Here is a 6,635-nt window from a genome sequence, read left to right on the forward strand (position 1 = left end):
ATTGCCCCTGAGAATGATCAGTGGGTTTGGATTATTCCTGCAGCGATAACTAGGCCTATGTGGCTAACGGATGAATAAGCGATTAGTGATTTTAGGTCTGTCTGTCGTAGGCAGATTGAGCTAGTCATTAGGGCGCCTCATAGGGCCAGGGTTAGGAAGGGGTAGTGCAGGAGGTTGGACAGTGGGCCCATAAATAGAGTGACTCGTATAATTCCGTATCCTCCTAGCTTTAGTAGTAGGGCGGCGAGGAGTATTGAGCCTGCGATGGGTGCTTCTACGTGGGCTTTTGGCAGTCAGAGGTGTAGGCCGTATAGTGGGGCTTTTACTATGAATGCTATGAGCAGTGCTAGACCTGATAGTATTCCTGTCCATGAGGTGGATAGGGTTGGGTGGGTTAGTTGTAGGGTTGGCAGGTGCAGGGTGCCAATTTTCACGTATAGGTGTATGATTGTGATTAGCAGGGGTAGAGAGCTTACTGGCGTGTAGAATAGCAGGTAGATGCCAGCGCTTAGGCGTTCTGGTTGGTTCCCCCATCGGGTGATTAAGATTAGGGTGGGAATGAGGGTTGCTTCAAATGAGATGTAAAATAGTGCTAGTTCTGTGGTGGAAAAGGCTAGTAGGATGAATGGCTGGACTGCGACTAAGGTTGAGATAAAGATTCGTTTGCGTTGTAGGGGTTCTTGTTGCAGGTGGTTTTGGCTTGCTATGATTATGAGTGGGAGTAGTCAGCAGGATAGTACTAGGAGGGGGGATGAGATTTGGTCAATTCCTGTTCAGTTGGATAAAAATTTGTAGGGGTAGTAGGTTGGGATTAATCACTGTAGGCTTAGGGCAGCGATTAGGAGGCTGTATAAGGTGGTGTTAGTCCATAGAAATTTTGGTGGAGACAGCAGGGCTGTTGGAAGAAGTATGATTGTGGGTAGGATGATTTTTAGCATTGCAGGAGGTTTAGGTTGTGTAGATGGTCGGAGCCATGTGTGCGGGTGGAGGCTACTAGGATGGCCAGGCCTGTGCCCGCCTCACACGCTGAGAAGGTTAGCATGAGAATTGGTACCATGGTGAATGAGGAGACTTGGTTTTCGATGGATCATATTGATAGGCCTACGAATATCGATAATATTATGCTTTCAAGGCATAGTAGGGCGGATACTAGGTGGGTTCGGTGGAAGGCTAGTCCTAGTCCGCTGAAAATGAAGGCTGAGTAGAAGCTTAAATGTAGGGGCGACATAAGAAAGTTACAGGGTTGGCTGTAATCTGCTGGGTCGAAACCAGCTATCTTTTTGGTTAGACTAACTTTCTGTTATTCTGCTCATTCTAGGCCCCCTTGAATTCACTCGTAGGCCAGTCCGAGTGTTAGGAGAAGGAGGATCACTACAGTTCAGGTGAGGGTCATTAGGGGGGATTGGAGTTGGACGGCTCATGGCAGGGGGAGTAGGAGGGCGATTTCTAGGTCGAATAGGACGAACAGGATGGCTACTGAGGAAGAATCGGACTGAGAATGGTAATCGAGCAGATCCAAGTGGGTCGAATCCACATTCGTACGGTGAGAGTTTCTCTGAGTCGGGGTTTATTTGGGCGAGTCAGAAGTTTAATGCGGTTAGGGCGGCGCTTAGGATTGATGATAGGGCGAATATGAACATGAGTGCGTTCATTGCTCTCCTCTGGGTTTATACCAGATTCTAGAGATTGGAAGTCAATTGTAATTAATATACTAGAAGAGCAAGATCCTCATCAGTAGATGGTTATGTAGAGGAATAGTCAGATGACGTCTACGAAGTGTCAGTATCAGGCTGCTGCCTCGAATCCGAAGTGGTGGTCTGATGTAAAGTGGAACTTGATCAGTCGGAAGAGGCAGACGGTCAGGAAGGAGGATCCGATGATTACGTGGAGTCCGTGGAATCCAGTGGCAACGAAGAAGGTAGATCCGTAGACGCTATCGGCGATTGAGAATGGGGCTTCGTGGTATTCTATTGCTTGTAGGGCTGTGAAGTAGAATCCCAGGAGGATCGTTAGGGTTAGGGCGTGGATGGCGTGTTTTCGGTTTCCTTCTGTGATGCTGTGATGGGCTCACGTTACGGTAACGCCTGAGGCTAGTAGGATGGCTGTGTTTAGTAGGGGGACTTCTATCGGGTTGAGTGGTTTAATTCCTGTTGGGGGTCATTGGCCTCCTAGTTCTGGGGTTGGGGCCAGGCTCGAGTGGAAGAACGCTCAGAAGAACCCTAAGAAGAAGAATGCTTCGGATGTGATGAAAAGGATTATGCCGTATCGTAGGCCTTTTTGGACTGTGGGAGTGTGATGGCCTTGGAAGGTGCTTTCTCGTACAATGTCTCGTCATCATTGGCGTATTACTAGGAGTATTGAGATGAGGCCTAGGGTTAGTAGTATGGATGAGTTGTAGTGGAATCACATGATTAATCCTGAGGTTGTGAGTAGGGCGGCGGCTGCCCCGAAGATTGGTCAAGGGCTTGGGTCAACTATGTGGTATGAGTGTGCTTGGTGTGCCATTAGATGTTTTCTTGTAAGTATAGGCTTAGAAGGAGCACGAAGACGTAGGCCTGGATTATGGCTACTGCTACTTCTAGGATGGTTAGGAGTAGTAGGATGATTATTGTTAGGATGGATACTGCAGGAAGGGTGGGTATTAATGCAATGGAGGCTGTAGAGACGAGTTGGATGAGTAAGTGTCCTGCTGTAAGGTTGGCTGTAAGGCGGACTCCGAGGGCTAGGGGGCGGATTAGTAGGCTGGTTGTTTCGATCAGGATTAGTGCGGGGATTAGGGGTGTAGGGGTACCTTCGGGTAATAGGTGGGCTAAAGAGGCTGATGGTTGGTTTCGTAGGCCTGTTAGTAGTGTGGCGAGCCATAGTGGGAAGGCTAGGGCTATGTTCATAGATAGTTGGGTGGTTGGGGTGAATGTATATGGAAGGAGGCCTAGAAGGTTGATTGTAAGAAGTATGATTATTAGGGATGTAAATATTATGGCTCATTTGTGGCCATTTTTGTTGAGTGGGACTATTAGTTGTTTTGTGATTAGGTGAAGGAGTCATGTTTGGATAGTAGAAAGGCGGTTGTTGATTCATCGGTTGTTTGGGGACGGGAATAGTAGGGCTGGGAAGAGTAGGGATAGTAGGATTAAGGGGATGCCGAATAGATTGGGGCTGGAAAATTGGTCAAAGAAGCTTAGGTTCATGGTCAGGATCATGGTGTGGGTTTGGTAGTGAGGGAGGTCTTATTTGATGGGGGGTTGGTTGTGGTGAAGGCTAGTAGTTTTGGTTGGATGAGGAGTGCTAGGGTTAATCAGGTTATAATTATGATTGAAAATCATGGTGCGGGGTTAAGCTGTGGCATATCATTAAGGAGGGGGAAGTCCCTCTTTGGCTAGCTTAAAAGGCTAGTGCTGTTGCATAGCTTCTTAATGATTAGGATGATGATAGAAGGGACGATCAGGCCTCGAAATGTGGGAGTGGGGTTGATTCTACTACAATGGGTATGTAGCTGTGATTAGCCCCGCAAATTTCTGAGCATTGTCCGTAAAATTCCCAGGCCGGGTGGTAATGAATGAAGTTTGGTTTAGTCGGCCTGGGATTGCGTCTGTTTTAACTCCGAGCGTTGGGACTGCTCAGGAGTGGAGTACGTCTCCTGCAGTAATGATCACGCGGATGGGGGATTCTATTGGGATAACTACGCGGTGGTCAACTTCTAGCAGTCGGAAGTGGCCGTTGGGTAAGTCTGGGGTGGGCACTATGTAGGAGTCGAATGATAGGTCTTTGAAGTCTGTGTATTCGTAGCTTCAGTATCATTGGTGGCCGATGGCTTTTAGGGTGAGGTCTGGTTCATCGATTTTGTCCATTATGTAGAGGATTTGTAGGGATGGGAGGGCGAGGAGTACCAGGACGATAGCAGGTAGGATTGTCCAGATCAGCTCTACTTCTTGGGCGTCTACAGCATTGGACGAGAGTTTTTCTGTTAGTATGTGGGCTAAAAGGTAGAGAACTAGGCTGCAGATAGCTAGGGCAACGATTAGGGCGTGGTCGTGGAATTCAACGAGTTCTTCTATGATGGGTGATGAGGCGTCTTGGAATCCTAGTTGGGAGTGGTTGGTCACATGAGATGTACAGGATTTTTACCTGTGATTTAGTCTTGACAAGGCTATGTAATTGGTTTACTAACGTCTCATAAGAAAGAAGCATGAGCGGTTAACCTCCTGGGAGACCCAGAAAACTTCACCCCAGCAAACCCGCTAGTAACCCCACCACACATCAAGCCAGAATGATACTTCCTATTCGCCTACGCCATCCTACGTTCAATCCCAAATAAACTAGGAGGCGTATTAGCACTGGCCGCCTCCGTACTGATCCTATTCCTAATCCCATTCCTGCACAAATCAAAACAACGAGCAATAACATTCCGACCACTCTCCCAGCTCCTATTCTGAGTACTAGTCGCCGACCTCCTCGTCCTAACATGAGTAGGAAGCCAACCCGTCGAACACCCATTCATCATCATCGGCCAACTCGCTTCAATCGCCTACTTCACTATCCTCCTATTTCTCCTCCCCGCCGCAAGCGCCCTAGAAAACAAAATACTCAACTGCTAAATACTCTAATAGTTTATAAAAACATTGGTCTTGTAAACCAAAGATTGAAGACTTACCACTTCTTAGAGTACCCCAAACTCAGAAAAAAAGGACTCAAACCTTTATCTCCAGCTCCCAAAGCTGGCATTTTCAATAAACTATTCTCTGACCCTAACCCCTAAACCGCCCGAATAGCACCCCGCGACAACCCCCGCACAAGCTCCAATACAACAAACAAAGTCAACAACAGCCCCCAACCCGCCACTAAAAACATCCCTGCCCCATGTGAATAAAACATGGAAACTCCACTAAAATCCGACCGAACAACAAACACCCCAACATTATTCACAGTAGAAACCCCGAACTTCCAAGCCCCCATAAACCCCCCAAACACCAACCCCCCAAAAACAATTGCCACAAACGCTACTGCACATCCAATCACCCGTCAATCCCCCCAAGCCCCAGGGAAAGGCTCCGCTGCTAAAGCTACTGAATAAACAAACACCACCAGCATACCCCCCAAATACACCATAAACAGCACTAAAGCCACGAACGAAACCCCAAGGCCCAGCAACCACCCGCACCCCGCCACAGACGCTAACACCAAACCAACAACCCCATAATACGGCGAAGGATTCGACGCCACACCCAAAACACCCACCGCAAAGCAAATCCCTAAAAAAAACATAAAATAAGTCATTATTCCTGCCCGGACACTACCCGAGGCCTGCGGCTCGAAAAGCCGCCATTGTTCTCAACTACAGGAACTAACCGCAAGCCCCCAATAATTCTACCCCATCTATGCCATTATGCTTAACCCCCCCCCCCTCCCCCCCCGAGGCGGGGGTATTTGGTTATGCATATTCGTGCATAAATTTATATACCCCATATACATACATACTATAGTACCAGTAATATACATTATATACGGACTATCTTATAAGCAGGTGCTAAACCCATACATGTACACGGCCATTAAACCCTTAAACACACTCCTACCAAACCACCCGGCATGAATGTTCTAGGACCATACCCCACAACACCCAATACAACTCCACTCAAGCGCATAACAAGACCCCATTTTAATGAATGCTCACAGGACATGCTCCAACAACAACTCTCCACCACATATCTCATGCAGTTCGTATCAGACGGATTTATTAATCGTACTCCTCACGTGAAATCAGCAACCCGTTGCACATAATGTCCGGTATGACTAGCTTCAGGCCCATACGTTCCCCCTAAACCCCTCGCCCTCCTCACATTTTTGCGCCTCTGGTTCCTCGGTCAGGGCCATCCATTGGGTTCACTCACCCCTCCTTGCCCTTCAAAGTGGCATCTGTGAGTACTTTCACCTTCTCAATGCGTAATCGCGGCATGTTCCAGCTTTTTGGCGCCTCTGGTTCCTCTTATTTTTTCCGGGGTTACCTCACAGGTGGCTATTCCCAGTGATCTCGGGGGTCCCACAATCTAAGCCTGGACACACCTGCCTCACGGCCTATCCTATATTTCAAGGGTCCCTCGATGAGACGGTTGGCGTATATGGGGAATCATCCTGACACTGATGCACTTTGACCACATTCAGTTAATGTTACCTCCACCCTCCGGGTTAAATGGGGCTATTGGATGAATGCTCGTTGGACATAGCACAAAACAACAAATCATTAAGCGCAACCCCTGCGCTTCACAAACTAAACCAGTAAACTTTCGCTAACCACCATGTAGCATAAACCTTCATCGCCCAATCCCAGCAAACTACCTCTAAAACTCCATTAATCATCCCTTCCATGACATCATCGGAACGATGTACATATACACACAAACACATACAAAATAACTTAAACTTATTAGAGAAACTCCAGTACTAAAAATAGTAAACACAAGCAATAATTTCATATACTTCACTCTCACTCACCACTCAACTATCAGCTAACCACACCCCCGTCCACATAGCTTAACACAAAGCATGGCACTGAAGTTGCCAAGATGGCATAAAACATGCCTGCGGACAAAAGACTTAGTCCTAACCTTACGGTTGGTTTTTGCTAAATATATACATGC

This window comes from Anser brachyrhynchus, assembly GCF_964034855.1.
Source record: "Anser brachyrhynchus genome assembly, contig: SCAFFOLD_39, whole genome shotgun sequence".
In the NCBI taxonomy this organism is placed as follows: Eukaryota; Metazoa; Chordata; class Aves; order Anseriformes; family Anatidae; genus Anser; species Anser brachyrhynchus.